Source organism: Narcine bancroftii, chromosome 6 (assembly GCF_036971445.1).
Source record: "Narcine bancroftii isolate sNarBan1 chromosome 6, sNarBan1.hap1, whole genome shotgun sequence".
Taxonomy (NCBI): Eukaryota; Metazoa; Chordata; class Chondrichthyes; order Torpediniformes; family Narcinidae; genus Narcine; species Narcine bancroftii.
In genome coordinates, this window is record NC_091474.1 from 51,525,392 (window position 1) to 51,540,974 (window position 15,583).

The following is a 15,583-nucleotide window of genomic DNA, read 5'->3' on the forward strand; positions in this document are numbered from 1 at the left end:
GGAATCTTCTTTTCTTCTTTGGCTTGGCTTCGCAGATGAAGATTAATGGAGGGGTAATGTCCACGTCAGCTGCAGGCTCGTTTGTGGCTGACAAGTCTGATGTGGGACAGGCAGACACAGTTGCTGCGGTTGCAAGGGAAAATTGGTTGGTTGGGGTTGGGTGTTGGGTTTTTCCTTCTTTTTGTCTTTTGTTAGTGAGGTGGGCTCTGCGGTCTTCTTCAAAGAAGGTTGCTGCCTGCCGAACTGTGAGGCGCCAAGATGCACGGTTTGAGGCGACATCAGCCCATTGGCGGTGGTCAATGTGGCAGGCACCAAGAGATTTCTTTAGGCAGTCCTTGTACCTCTTCTTTGGTGCACCTCTGTCCAGGAGTAACACACAACAAACAGCACCAATTCTGGTTACTATAACTCAACCCTGTCTTTCACAAGGTTTCAACCCCTATATGTCACAGGGTTTTGACTTCTGTGAACTCCAAGTGGAACTGTTCCAAAACTGAAACAAAATGTCTGAATTCAGTAATATATTTCTCAAAATCATGTGGCCATTACATCATCACTGAGGTGAGTCCCAATTCTTGGAAACCTCATGACCATCAGTTTTATTTCTACCAAAATTCTGTTCCTTTTTCAGGACCACTCCATATCCATAACAACCTCTGACCTCATCTCTGTTCAAGAGGCTTAAGTGGCTTTGATTAAAAACAGATGGCTTCCTCAGCAATTCTTGAATAATTAAGACCCACTTGAAATCCATGAGCTCTGTCTGTCCAAGACATGTCAACTCCAAGAAAGAACACTCTTCCCAGAAAACATGTATCTATGAATGTGCAGTGACTTGTGTGACCTTGTACCAACCCACAGTTATCTTACTAAGAATACAGATACCATATTTTAACACTATAATTTACTTTACTGAGACATTTTAATAAAAGAAATATAGTTTAACATTAAAGGTTAACATAAAACCATTATAAATGTAACATTAAAATGTTCCAGAAAATTTGACTCTTATATGAGTACCTAATGGTCTATTTGTTGGTGTCGGTGCCCTGCAATTGTTCAGCAAAAGGAGATGTAAGGCGCTCCTTCCGTCTGATAGCCCACAGGTCTCCCTTAGGCAAGGTGTAATACCTGTTTAGCTTCCCAATCAGGGTCACGTAATGCAGATGGTGGATGGTTTTTGTAAGCAGATTCTACAAATTGGAATTTATGGTTGTAGAATTAAAAACACTGGGCAGGTGAATCTGCTGATCAGTGGCCAGGGTTACCCTGCATATACACTGCAACTGAAGAAGGCCATGGGAAACCACTTCAGTATTTCCCCTTGTATAATCATAAACTCAACATCATCTATGGTCTCAGATCAAAAATAGAGCCTTCACTGAAGGAGAACAGGAATGGCAACAACTACAATTCGGAGGGTCAGAGATCATCATGGATAGAAAGACATGATCACCCTTGCTCAACGGCAATGCTTCTGAATGAATGAATGTATACTTAACATGTCCTTAGCCACAGGTGAGGTAATGAAGGATTGGATGGAGGGTCCTGGTGTTTGAGAAATGCTTCAGAAATAACCAAGGAAATTATAGGCACCGACTCTGACGTCAGTAATAATAAGTTATTAGAAGGTTCTTAGAGATCAGATATACAAGTTTGTGGATTGTCAGGGATTTATTAGAGATAGTCAACATGGCTTTGTGTGTGGTAGGTCATGTTTAACAAATCTGATACCATTTTTCAAGGAGGAATCCTGGGAAGTTAATGAAGGAAAGATGTGATGTTGTCTGCATGGACTTTAGTAAGGCCTTTGACAAAGTCCAACATGCGAGGTTAGTCAGAAAGGTTCAGTCGTCAGGTATTCGTGGTGAGGTAGTAAACTGGATTCAACACTGGTATGGGAAAAGCCAGAGAGTGTCAGTGGATGATTGCCTCTCTTGTGACAGAGTATATAAATAAGTTTTTGGGAGATAAATTGGGGCAGGTATTGTTAGTGTAGGTCACATAAAAACACTTTAAAACAGATCTTATTTAAAATACTGGAACTCTGCTAATGCTAGGCATGTTTGGGCCTCAGCCTTTGCAAAAGCTTTGGAGAGTGCCCAAGAGACTTCACTAATGGATGTTGTTTACAAAAAGCCAATAGATGAAAAAGCTTGTTGGAGTCACTTCTGTTTGGAAGGGAACTTGCTATTCTAAGAGGGTCAAGTGGTTTTGCAAGCAGAGAGAGTAAAACAGGGTGTGTGTGTGTGAGAGAGAGAGAGAGAGAGAGAGAGAGAGAGAGAGAGAGACAGAGAGAGAGAGAGAGACAGAGACAGAGAGAGAGAGAGAGAGACAGAGAGATCAGTTCTACAGTGTTACAGTCAGCAACAACAGCTGGGACTGGAACAGGACAAACTGGAAGCTTGTGAAAACCCATTTTGGAAGATGGGTTGTGAGTTCTTAGTTCAGCCTGGTCAAAGCCCTTGTGGTCCATGCAAGAGGAGAGGACTGGCTGTCTAATGTTTCACTTGAAATAAGAGAAACAAAAAGGAACTCTGTGGTGACCTGAAAGACAGAGGTTATCATCTGGAGAACCCTGATGGGGCAAGATTCTTTGGGAAAACACTGAAGTGGCTGGGTGTTCATCGTACAACCTATCTCTCTCTGAAAACTGATAAGAACCTTCCCGAGTGATAACCATTTAAATTTCAAGCACCCAAGTCTGGTGAACTATATAAATGTTAAATTCTGTGCACAGTATAAGAATTGCCTGCAACCAGTGAACTTGGAGGAATGAGAAGTGAGATTGGACTGTGAACCAAAGAACTTTTCTGAACTTACACACACATTTCACATGCGCTTAAAATTAGAAGGGGGTTAAGTTAGTTTAGTTAAGTTAATAGTGATAAGTTAAAGTGTAATTCTGTTTTCATGTTTAAAGATAATTAAAAGCAACTTTTGTTTAAGTAACCATTTGTCTTGGTAAATATCTATTGCTGCTGGGTTTTGGGGTCCTCTGGGCTCTTAACACTCTGACTGGAGGCCTGTGACTAGTGGTGTGTCTCAAAGATCGGTGCTGGGACCATTGTTGTTTGTCATTTATATCAGTGATCTAGCTGATAATGTGGTAAATTGGATCAGCAAGTTTGCAGATGACACAGAGATTAGAGGTGTTGTGGCAGCGAGGAAGGTGTTCAAAGCTTGCAGAGGGATCTGGAAAAATTGGCTGCAAAATGGCAGATTGAATTTAATGCAGACAAGTGAGAGGTGTTACATTTTAAAAGGACAAACCAAGGTAGGACATACACAGGAAACGTTAGAACACTGAGGAGTGTGGTAGAACAGAGGGATCTGGGAATACAGGTACATAATTCCTTGAAAGTGGCATCACAGGTGGATAGGTTAAAGAGAGCAATGTCTTTATAAATCAAAGTATTGAGTACAGGAGTTGGGATATTATGGTAAAGTTGTATAAGACATTGGTGAGGCCATATTTGGAGTACTGAGTGCAGTTTTGGTCATCTAACTACAGGAAAGACATCAATAAGATTGAAAGAGAGCAGAGAGGCATTACTGGGATGTTGCCAGGACTTCAGGAACTGAGTTACAAGGAAATGTTAGGACTTTATTCCCTGGAATGGATAAGAATGAAGGGAGGTTTGATTGAAGTTTACTAAATTATAAGAGGTTTTGATAGAGTGAAAACAAGTAGGCATTTTCCACTGAGGGTAGGTGAGATACAAACCAGACAACATGGGTCCTGGGTGAAAGGTGAGAAGTTTAGGGGAAATATTAGGGTGAATTTCTTCATGCAGAGAGTGGGTGTGTGGAACAAGGTACCAGCTGAAGTGGTGAATGCAGGCCTAATTTTAACAATTAAGAACAATTTGAAAAGGTTCATGGATGGGAGGGGTATGGACTGGTTCCTCATCTTGGGTACTCGGCAAATAGTTCAGCACAGGCTAGAAGGGCTGAATGGCCTATTTTCTTCCTGTCACATTCTAGGGTTCTGTGGTTCATATTATGAAGGTACAGTGAGCAAGAGCCTTTGGTTAGTGGAAAGCCTAACTATCCTCACCCAGGGAGTTACCAGTGTGAGCCCAAGTCTGAGAGAAGTTTTCAATAGTAACAGTAACTTATCTGGATGTAAAGGGCAAAGTCTCATTACCATTATCACAAAGAGAAGAAGATAATTGAGAGACAAGCAGAGGCAGAAGCCTAGACACCTCGGGAGATGAAGTCAGAAATTTCTGCTTCTTCAAATAAAATCGGCCCTTTTATTTTGGAATAACACAAAATCTGCAGGCACTGGGAGGAGCTCAGCTTGTCAGCAGCATTCAAGGTTAGAAATAGTCTGTCAGTATTTCAGGTTGGGACTCTTTATGGAGACTAAAGTATTGTCTTTTTTCCCTTCTCCTGTTCTTACTTTTCTCTCCAACTCAGAGATATCTCGTGCTTCTTTTAAATTTAAATTTCAATGTACAACATGGTAACAGGCCCATTTGGCATAAGAGTCCATACCCCCCAATTTACACCCAATTAACCTACACTCCCAGTACGTTTTGAATGGTTGGAGGAAACCGGAGTCCCCGGGGAAAACCCACGCAGACATGGGGAAAACGTACAAGACCCTTCCAGGCAGCATGGGATTCGAGCCCTGGTCCCAATTGTGGACTTCAAGAGGAAGCCAGGGGAACACGACCCAATCCTCATCAAGGGGCTCAGTAGTGGAGAGATTCAATAACTTCCAATTCCTGGGTGGCAACACCTCCGAGAATCTGCCCTGGAGCCTCCACGTTGATGCAATCTCAAAGAAGGCTCGCCAGCGGCTATACTCTGTGAGGTTTGGACTGTCACTGAAGATTCTCATAAAATTCTACAGGTATATGTACCGTGGAGGGCATTCTGGCTGGTTGCATCACTGCCTGGTCTGGGGGCGCCAACTCTCAGGACAAGAATAATCTCCAGAGGGTTGTTAACTCAACCTGCAACGTCACAGGCACCAGACTTCACTCCATCGAGGATATCTACATGAGGTGGTGTCTTTAAAAAGCAGCCTCTATTCTCAAGGACGCCACCACCCAGGCCAGGGCCTCTTCACTCTGCTACTATTGGGGAAAAAGTACAGGAGCCTGAAGATGAGCACTCAGCGGCACAAGGACAGCTTTTTCCCCACTGCCTTCAGATTCCTGAATGATCAATGAACCACAGACACGGCCTCACTTTTCGAGCACAATTATTTTTCTAGTAATGTTGTAAGATGGTTATAATCTGAATGTTTGCTCTATGATGCTGCCACAAACGTCGAATTTCATGATGTGTTCCTGACCATAAATCCTGATTCTGAATCAAACTTTAGTTTTGATCAGGGATCCTGGCCCTAGATGCAGCCTGACCTGCTGAGTTTTTCTGACAGCTCATTGTTTGCTCATTTCAGAATGCTGCTGCGGTCTACAGTTACATTCCTGCAGAGAAACAAGGCATTCATTTGCTTCCTAAAAACCTGAAATAAAATCAAGAAACACTGGGAATGCACAGGCCAGGTCCGAGAAAAGGACCGACAGGCGTCCTTGATCTGAAAGGTTGGCCCTGTTTTTCTCTCCCTCCATGGATCCATGGAGCTGGGTTTTAATTCTTTTCAAGTGCGACAGATGCAAGGTTAATAATATTCTCCATGGTCTGAAGTTAGCTTCACATCAAAGGACTTTGAGGTAATTTCCCACCAACTCGATGCCGACTCGTGTTTTAAAAATACATGTCAAATGAATTTAAATGGTCCAAATTTATGAGGTTAATGTAGCTGGGGTGTAGACAGAAGCAGAAGGAAATCTTCACTGCATTGGAAAGTTATAAAGAAACCTTGACAAATTATAACAAGTGAATAAGTTGATGAAAACAAAATGGAGTCCAAAGATGATTTTAACCCAACCTCGTGGGGCAAACCTGAGCATATGCTTGGCGCATGAGTAAGGTTATTAATTGAATACACGGAATCATGTAAAACAGAAGGTGAGATGACAAACTGTTAGACTACAGTTCCAGATTATCATCATCTGACTGTACATGTACAACCAGATGGAAGTGCGATTCTCCAGACACTTTGTTCACACACATAAACACACAATACCCAGCACATAATAATCAGACAAATAAATCAAGATATCACATAAAACAAGTATTTTGGATGTTCTCAAGTCAGGTGCCAGTGATTCACTGAGATGATAAAAGCAAAGAGAAGCAGGTTCAGAGTGAAACCAGGTGATTTGTGCTCCTCACTAATGAGGATTTGAGGAGAAGTATGGAGCTCGTCACCATAATCGGCCATGGAAACAAAATCCAAAGGGGCTTTTAAAAGGGTTTAAACACTACTGAAAGAAAACATTAAAGAGCAAGTCTCAGAGAGCCTATGTGTGGAACAGGAGTTTGTGGTAGCCATTCTATGTTCTAAGAAATATCATTTATTTTAAGTAATGTAATTTCTTGTAATAATGAATCAACACATTCTCTCCTCAGCTCAAGAACTGACAATATTTTCTATTCCATCTTCACATCAGAATCCAGTTTTACACATGCAAGAACAAATGGCACAGAAAAACGTTCATAGCACTGTGGAAGACAGTACATAGGGGTTAACACGCCCACCTACATTTCCTGAAGTCACAAAGTTTTTTTTGAAACTCAGGACCTTTGCACCACACAAGCCACATCTCACATCCCCTGCTCCAGACACTGAAGGACATCAACAGACCCTTTTTGTTCATTGCTGCCAGCTTCTCTGCTGTGTTGACACAAGTGTAGAGAGTGCAGTGCAAGCCTGGACAATTTTACTGAACTTTAATTCTATTAATGTTCCATTGGAGGTTTATTTATTTTATCAAAATGGCAAGTTTTATCCTCGTGACATTGTTAACCCTGCAGGGGAAGGGACAAGGATGAAAAGGATAAATTGAGAATGCATTGTGGAAATGCTCAGATGGCTGAGGCAGGTGGGGAGTGGGGGGGAGGGGGGAGAGATGTAGGTGTCACGTGTCTGCATTGTTACTTTGGTTCCTGGCAGTTCCCAGCAAGTGTATCCTGCAGTGCTCATATTGGAGTCGAGCTCAAAGGTTTGGTGACATTTGGGATATTCCATCTACTCGCTCTCCTTCCTTTCTGGAATAATGGTTTAACAATCCAGTGGTGGATTTAAAATCGGAAGCTCTCAAATCAAATTGTATCATATAATAGAAATTGGTCACACAAAAATGGCAAGCAATGCCTCAAAACATCATCTATGTCCCAGGGAGGCCCTGCCCCACAACATTGTCTATGTCCCAGGGATATCCTTCCCTAGAACATTGCCTGTGTCCAAGAGACACTCTGCCCCAGAACACTGTCCATGTTCTGGTAAGACCCTGCCTGGAAGATATGACCCAGGGATATTCATCCCCAGAACAATGTCCTTATTCCAGTTGTGACTTAACATAACAATTTCTGTCTCCTATCCCAGGTTGAGCAGGGTACTAAACCATCACTGTACCAAGGTCAGCCATGTGGACAATATTGATTTTAAATTTTAAACACCACCATTCATTTTTACTGCAACAATTATAGAAAAATACTGTAATTCTATGTGAACTTGCATTACAGGCAATCATATTTGGTCAATGTGAACCAGGACAATTGCTACCAAACCTGTAGCTAAGTTTATTGATAATGGGAAAACTGAAAACAAATGCTGGAACTACCTAGCAACATAGGTGGGGGAGAGAGAGAAATTGCTGGAGAAATTCAGCCTTCTTTATGCAGCAAAGATAAAGATAAACCATTGTTTCAGGACTGAGCCCTTCCTTCATCAAGACATGAGCAAAATACAGGCAAGCGCCTGAACAAAATGGTGGGAGGAGGTGCAGGGAGAGGTGCATAGGTCTATGGGTAAGAGGTCAAAGGTGGATATGGGCGGGAGGGCATGAGAAAAAAAGCTGAGAAGTATTGGGGAAGGGGACGCTCCCTGAATGAAGAGGGAAGGTGGTTGGTGAGCTGGAGGAAAGGAGACAGAGGGAGAAGGAAGAGAAGGACTTGGGAGGGGGGGACGGGGGGTGCTAACAGAAAGCAGAGGTCGACGTTATGGAGTACTTGGCGTTGCTCCTCCAATTAATGGGTGGGCTCAGTTGGGCAATGCCTGAGGCCATGGACAGACACATTGGTGTGGGAATGAGGCACAGAATTGAAGTGATTGGCCACTGGGAGATCCCTGTCACTTATGGTTTTTAGACTGCAGGCATGTAACAGCACAACCAAGGAATTTAGGCTATCCAAAAAGGAACATGCAGACATTTGGAGTCCATTCCTGCCCCACGATTTATCCAGCAGGACCCCGACAATATTTTGGATGAAGCCTGTAGTGTAAATCATCCTGGAAAAATTCACTGATGGTCATCCACTCGACTGCACGTCCAACCCCCGGGACTGTTGCACTCAGGTACTTGCAGTCTAGAAAGGTGCCCAGTGTGAACGACCACATGGGGAGTCATTATATTTTTTTTTCCGCTCTTTGGCTTGGCTGCGCGGACGAAGACTTATGGAGGGGGTAAATGTCCACGTCAGCTGCAGGCTCGTTTGTGGCTGACAAGTCCGATGCGGGACAGGCAGACACGGTTGCAGCGGTTGCAGGGGAAAATTGGTTGGTTGGGGTTGGGTGTTGGGTTTTTCCTCCTTTGCCTTTTGTCAGTGAGGTGGGCTCTGCGGTCTTCTTCAAAGGAGGTTGCTGCCCGCCAAACTGTGAGGCGCCAAGATGCACGGTTTGAGGCGATATCAGCCCACTGGCGGTGGTCAATGTGGCAGGCACCAAGAGATTTCTTTAGGCAGTCCTTATACCTTTTCTTTGGTGCACCTCTGTCACGGTGGCCAGTGGAGAGCTCGCCATATAACATGATCTTGGGAAGGCGATGGTCCTCCATTCTGGAGACGTGACCTACCCAGCGCAGCTGGATCTTCAGCAGCGTAGACTCGATGCTGTTGACCTCTGCCATCTCGAGTACTTCGACGTTAGGGATGAAAGCGCTCCAATGAATGTTGAGGATGGAGCGGAGACAACGCTGGTGGAAGCGTTCTAGGAGCCGTAGGTGATGCCGGTAGAGGACCCATTATTCGGAGCCGAACAGGAGTGTGGGTATGACAACGGCTCTGTATACGCTTATCTTTGTGAGGTTTTTCAGTTGGTTGTTTTTCCAGACTCTTTTGTGTAGTCTTCCAAAGGCGCTATTTGCCTTGGCGAGTCTGTTGTCTATCTCATTGTCGATCCTTGCATCTGATGAAATGGTGCAGCAGAGATAGGTAAATTGGTTGACCGTTTTGAGTTTTGTGTGCCCGATGGAGATGTGGGGGGGATGGTAGTCATGGTGGGGAGCTGGCTGATGGAGGACCTCAGTTTTCTTCAGGCTGACTTCCAGGCCAAACATTTTGGCAGTTTCCACAAAACAGGACGTCAAGCGCTGAATGGGCAACTAAAGCGGCATCGTCTGCAAAGAGTAGTTCACGGACAAGTTTCTCTTGTGTCTTGGTGTGAGCTTGCAGGCCCCTCAGATTGAAGAGACTGCCATCCGTGCGGTACCGGATGTAAACAGCGTCTTCATTGTTGAGGTCTTTCATGGCTTGTTTCAGCATCATGCTGAAGAAGATTGAAAAGAGGGTTGGTGCGAGAACATAGCCTTGCTTCACGCCATTGTTAATGTAGAAGGGTTCAGAGAGCTCATTGCTGTATCTGACCCGACCTTGTTGGTTTTCGTGCAGTTGGATAATCATGTCTATCTTCCCGACATTGCAGTCTAAAAGCCATCGTTGTTGTAGACAGAGCAAAGGTGCACAGTGAAGCAATCCCCCAGTCTGCGACCAGTTTTTCTGATGTAGGGAAGGCCACAACATGAGCACTGGATGCAGTAGACGAACCCCACAGATTCACACATGAAGTGAAGAGTTTTTCCTCATTATCCTTTAAATGTGACATCTGCAGAACATTCAGGAGCAAAGGGTCCTGGGACATGGACAAAGTTCAGGGACAGCATCTCCCTTGGACACAGGCATTGTTCAGGGACCACATTCTGGGGCAGTATCTCTCTGGGACACCTTCAAAAATCTTCTCGAGACTGCATAAACTATAAATGCTGAGAACAATGGCTCCATTTCTTTGTAGTCTACTGCAGAGTATCTGGGGATAGGGGTGCCAATATGTCAGGGTACAGCTCCCTCCTGATTCAACGAATGGCAGGATAGACAGAATGACCAAGTTTTGCACGTTCAGTTTTGATTAATGGAAGTGATTAGTCAGGAGAGCTGTCTGGAGTGAAGCTTGTGGTTAGATACTGTGCTGCTCTTCCATAGCCTAAGAATCAGCCATTGAACTTACATTTCCTGTTTTAAACATGACAGGTTCACAAATAGAAACAAAAAGAAAGTCTGACTTCTCTCAAGCAATGGTCAGGGGAACCTGGGTTCTTTGTTCTGATTGAAATTTGACAAGCAGTAAAACTTTAGGGCAAGGTACAGATGTTTAGCTCCAATTGTAATGAGACTGCCCCTGGAAATTTGTGTGCAGACTCATTCTCTCTATGTATACTTTCAACTGAGGGCCAGTTATGAAGGTCCACTAGATTAGTTCCTGGGTCGATGGATCTGTTGCATGCAAATAAATTATGCAGTCTGGGCCATCACTCTCGAGTTGACATGTTCTTATGAAAATTAAACTGAAGTTTAGACATACAGCTCAATAACAGGCCACTTCAGCCCAGTTTTTCAGTAATTCAGTCAATTACTCCCAATCAACCTATAATTTCTGGTACATTATTAAATGGTGGGAGAAAACCAGAGCCCCAGGGGAAAACTCACACAGACACAGGGAAAACGTACAAGCTCCTTACAGACAGCGCAGGATTTGAACCCCCATCGCTGGTGCTGTAACAGCGTTGTACTGACAGCTACGCTAACCCTATTCTACCTGTACAATAATCTGCAAGCTGATTATTTCTAACATAACTGTCAAGAGCATAATTTACAGAGCACAAGGTTACAATGAAAAGAAAGATCGATTAGTCCCAACCAAGGGCAGCCTCGTGGCTATGGTGAAGATACACTCTTTAAGCGGTTGGTGTATGCTTTTTCACTCTTGAGCCTTCTTCCCAATGGGAGAAGAGAGAGTATCCTTCAATCCATTGGCTGCTTTTCCCAGGTTGTTCATGACAATGCTAAATAAAATGGGAGAAAGTGGATCACCTTGCTTAATGTAGGGATGGATCTGATTCTGGGCTTGCTGTCATCAATAAAGGTGTTTGGGTCTGTAGGAAGGTCAGATACATGAATATGCGTGAATAGAGCAATGTGTATCATGTGAAAGCAGCAGAGATTGGCGTCATGTTTAGTGGAGACACATAGGCTGAAGGGCCTAATCCTGAGCTATACTGTTCTGTGGAGAAACAGGAGAAGGCCCTGGTGTAACCTTTCACCTCTGCATCACTTTCTTGCACTCGTCCCTGATTTCGGTTGATGCTGAAAAATTATCACTCTTTTTCTTGGGAGAGTTGTTGTTTGAGACACCACAGGTATCCAGGACAGAACTCCCAAGATTCCTGGGGAAGAAGTGTCTCCTGGTGCCTGTCCCGAATGGCTGACCCCTTACTTTGAGTCTTTAGCAGTTACCCCCTTGGCCCCCCCTCCCAGAACATCAATTCCCCATCTACCTCGTTAGACTGTGCAAGATTGGCGTGGCGGTTAGTGCAACGCTGTTACAATGCCAGTGATCGGGCCCTGGTTCGAATCCGGCGCTGTCTGTAAGGAGTTTGTATGTTCTCCCCATGTCTGCATGGGTTTTCCCCGGGGGCTCCGGTTCCCTCCCACCTGTTTGAAATGTCCCAGGGGGTGTAGGTTAATTGGGTATAAATTGGGCACCACAGGGTCGTGGGCCAAAATGGCTTGTTACCGTGCTGTATGTGTGAATTTTAAAAAATGTAAAAATTTAAATATGACAAATAAACAATCCTTATGCAGACAAAGAATTGTTGGAGGAATTCAACAGTACAAACAGCATCCAGAGGTAGAAATGGTCAGGAAAATATTCCAAGGGTTGTTAACTCAGCCTGAGACATCACAGGCACCAGACTTCACTCCGTCATGGACATCTACATGAGGCGGTGTCTTAAAAAAGCAGCCTCTTATCCTCAAAGACTCCACTACCCAGGCCAAGCCCACTTCACTCTACTACCATCAGGGAAAAGGTACAGGAGCCTAAAGACGAGCACTCAGCGGCACAAGGACAGCTTCTTCCCAGCTGCCAACAGATTCCTGAATGATCAACAAACCACAGAAACTGTCTCACTTTGTCTTTTTCTTATTCTATTTTTATTTATTTTGAAATGTGGTTTATATGAATATTTGTACATGTGACGCTGCCACAAAACAATGAATTTCGTGACATGTCATGACAATAAATTCTGATTCTGGTTCAACGTTTTGGGTTGGGATCCTTTATCAAGACCTGCCCATTTCTACCCCTAGATGCTGTTGGGCCTGCTGAATTCCTCCAGCAACTCTCTGTCTGCTCACGACTGCAGCATCTACTCTATTTGTGTTACTCTTCAGTCTTATGTTCATTGGACAGGAATGGCTTTGGTTTCTACCTGGGTCATAGAAATTTTATGCCCTGAATTGAAACACATTAGAATTGGTAGGTTAAGTGGACAGAGTTCTCTGAATCTGCTGCAAGGTGAAGTGCCAAGAGGACAAATCCCCTGACAGCCGAGAATCCCATCCACCAGTGCTTGTTCAGTACCCATAACTGCTGATTGGGTCGATGTTTAAAACAAAGGTGATTTCCACAGGTGGGGAGGCCACCTAGGAAAGAGGTAACCACCCCACCCCACCCCTCCAACCACAGCAGGCAACTGGAAATTCCCTCTCATCCTTCCACCAGATCCACGTGGCTCCTCACACCTGGCTCCAGACCACAAAGTCACCACAGCCATCACCCACAACCCCAAGCTTCCAGCACATCTTTCCCGACAGCTGCCTGACCCACTCGTCTGGTCCAGCTGCAAGCAATCTGTAGGAGGAACACAGTGTGGGGGGGAGGGAAGAAAGCTGGGCAATCCTCAAGCTGAAGGGTCTCGAAAGGGCACGTGGCAATTCTCTGTCAAGTTCAAGTTTGCTCGCATCTGACTGCACACTATTTACTTATATTTCTGTAGATACGTACTGCATATGTAACATTTCTCTGTTACATGTAACCCCCTTTTCCACTGTCACCCTGTCCCAGGAATGAACTGAGAATTTACTGGGACAGGGTCCAGTGGGAAAGGAACATTGTCTGAACACTGGTATCAAGTTATATAATTTCACTCCAGAGATTAACCGCCTCAACCCCTACTCATATCCCCAGAGTTTGCTGATGCTGGCATGCTGATAAACCCAGTGGAAAAGGGACAGCAAAAAGTCACCCATTTCCAGTTGAAGGTGGAACACTTTAATCCCTGGGGATGAGTTGTGTTCAGTGGAAAAGTAATTAGTGTCCCAGTCAAGGGTGGCCCAGTGGAAACGGCACAAAGGGTTTCCTATCCCAGGACACTGCCCAGCCAATTAACTGGGATGCCCATGGAAAAGGGGGCCTGTGATACATCTGGCAGTGTGTCTGCAGGGTTTTGCACGGAGGACTAGAGAACGCTGTTTGTACTTCTACAATCAGATGGCAATGAGTAAACAGCACTTCCCCAGATCACAGCAAGAAAATTAAGGGGTTCTGGGTGTGAGGTGGGGAAAGTTTAGTTTGTTGAGTCTGTCCATACTGGCCAGCACAACATAGTGGGCCGAAGGGCCTGTAATACTCACATACATAGTATAAAGTCAATGCCTAAATAATGCGCTGAATTTCATTTTCTCCCACCGACCGATTGCTCCTTATAACTTGATCATTTATTTGAAATCCCATTTCTCTCACCAACTTTCTCGCAAACCGGTGGCCGATCAGGTCAGTGAGTGAATCTGCCCCGGGTGCCCCGCTCTGGTCACCGCGCCCCCCCTCTCCCGAGTCCGGGGGTCCCGGGAGCGGCCAGAACCCCCCTCCCAGCTGGGCAACCCCGCCTCAACTCTGTGCCCCAAACCCAGCCACTCGCCGCATTACCCTCGACCCTGGACGGAAACATGGAGCAGGAAGGGGAGAGGGGTTCGGCTACCCTTCCTTACCTGCTGCAGTTTCAGAGGGTCCTCCGGCGTCCTGTCATCCTGCCCACCCCAGCCTCGGGCAGAGACTCGCTGGGGAAAGGAAAAGTCGTCCAAGCTGCAGTTTCCGCTGCTTCGACACGCAGCTGAAACCCCGGAGCCACATCCGCTGCGCCTCGCCGTTCACAGGGTCCGGGCTGAGGACCCGGGCCACACCTGGCCGGGGTCGGCGCCGCGGGGCGTGGGTGGGCGACACTGGGCACCCAGCGAGCGCGGGGCCAGTTTCATGCAGAGTCGGCTTCTAGATAGTTACAATGTGGTTAAAAACCTCCATTCCCTCCCACCCCCCCCCTCCCCCTCCATCTCCATCTCGCCCCAGCAACTTCTGGGAGGAGAGTTTCCTATTGTTTGTTATTTTACACAGAGGCAAGATTCTGAATTTCATCTTTCTTCCCTCTGTGACCTGTCTACACTTATGGCCCCTTTGCCCGGTAAAGGAGGCAGTGGCGGCTGGACCGAAGACTGCGGTCCTTTCCTGTGAAGCCTTTGCAGAACCTGGACTGAGCATCAGTCTTAACACCCGCGATGTGCCGTGACTCCCTGAGGCTGTCCTTCTCTCGCACACACCCTGCCAGCACCCCCATTCAAGACCCTGGAGATGAACTCCCTTCTTCGTTTGAAGGCGGAGGTTCAGACCAGCATTCTTCTTTGCGTGACCGATTATATCATGTTTTATACGATTTTGAAGGAGATATATGATTTTGAAGGAGATAGATTGTGGGGGTTTAGTGTAGGTCACAAATGAAACACATACACCTCACAAAACAGATCTTATTTAAAATGCAAGAGCTTTGCTGAAAGTCAGTCATGCAGGCACTGAAAGCCTTTTCAAAGACAATAAAACAAGGAGACTGCTTTGCTAAAGAATCACAAAAGCAGGTATAAATGGATTATTGTTTTGAAAGCAACAGACCAATGGGCTCAGAAGTTTGGGGCTGGTGCCGCAATCTGTCTAGTTGCAGTTTGCTGTTCTAAGAAAGTCATGTGGTTTTGCAAGCAGAAAGACAGACAGACAGACAGACAGGCTTTTTCTAAGAGAGAGAACTAACCCTAACCCTAATGTTGAAACCCCATTTTGAAGATGGGTTGTGAGTTCTGAGTTCAGCCTGTTGAAAACCAGTCCATACAAGAGGAAATGGCTGGCTAGAGTATTTCACCTGAAATAAGGGAAACAAAAGGAAGACTGTGAAGACCTGCAGAAGAGGTTATCATTTGGAAAATCACGAAGGGGCAAGTTTCTTCGACAAAACACTGAAGTGGCTGATCAGTTTGTGTGTGTCCAATGAGCAACAAATCTCTCTCTGAAACCAAAAGAACGTTCCTGAGCAGTAACCAATTACCTTTAAGTACCAAAGCTTGG

At 45.2% G+C, this 15,583-nt stretch overlaps 1 protein-coding gene across 1 annotated transcript in view; it reads right to left on the reverse strand.

Moving 5' to 3' along the window:
• Positions 1 to 14,399, reverse strand: part of LOC138736086 (linker for activation of T-cells family member 2-like) — a 125,918-nt gene extending 111,519 nt beyond the window's left edge. Inside the window, exon 1 of the mRNA XM_069884980.1 lies at positions 14,188 to 14,399. The gene's annotated coding sequence lies outside the window, so the exon portion shown is untranslated. The remainder of the gene's footprint in view (positions 1 to 14,187) is intronic.
• Positions 14,400 to 15,583: the final 1,184 nt, after the last annotated feature.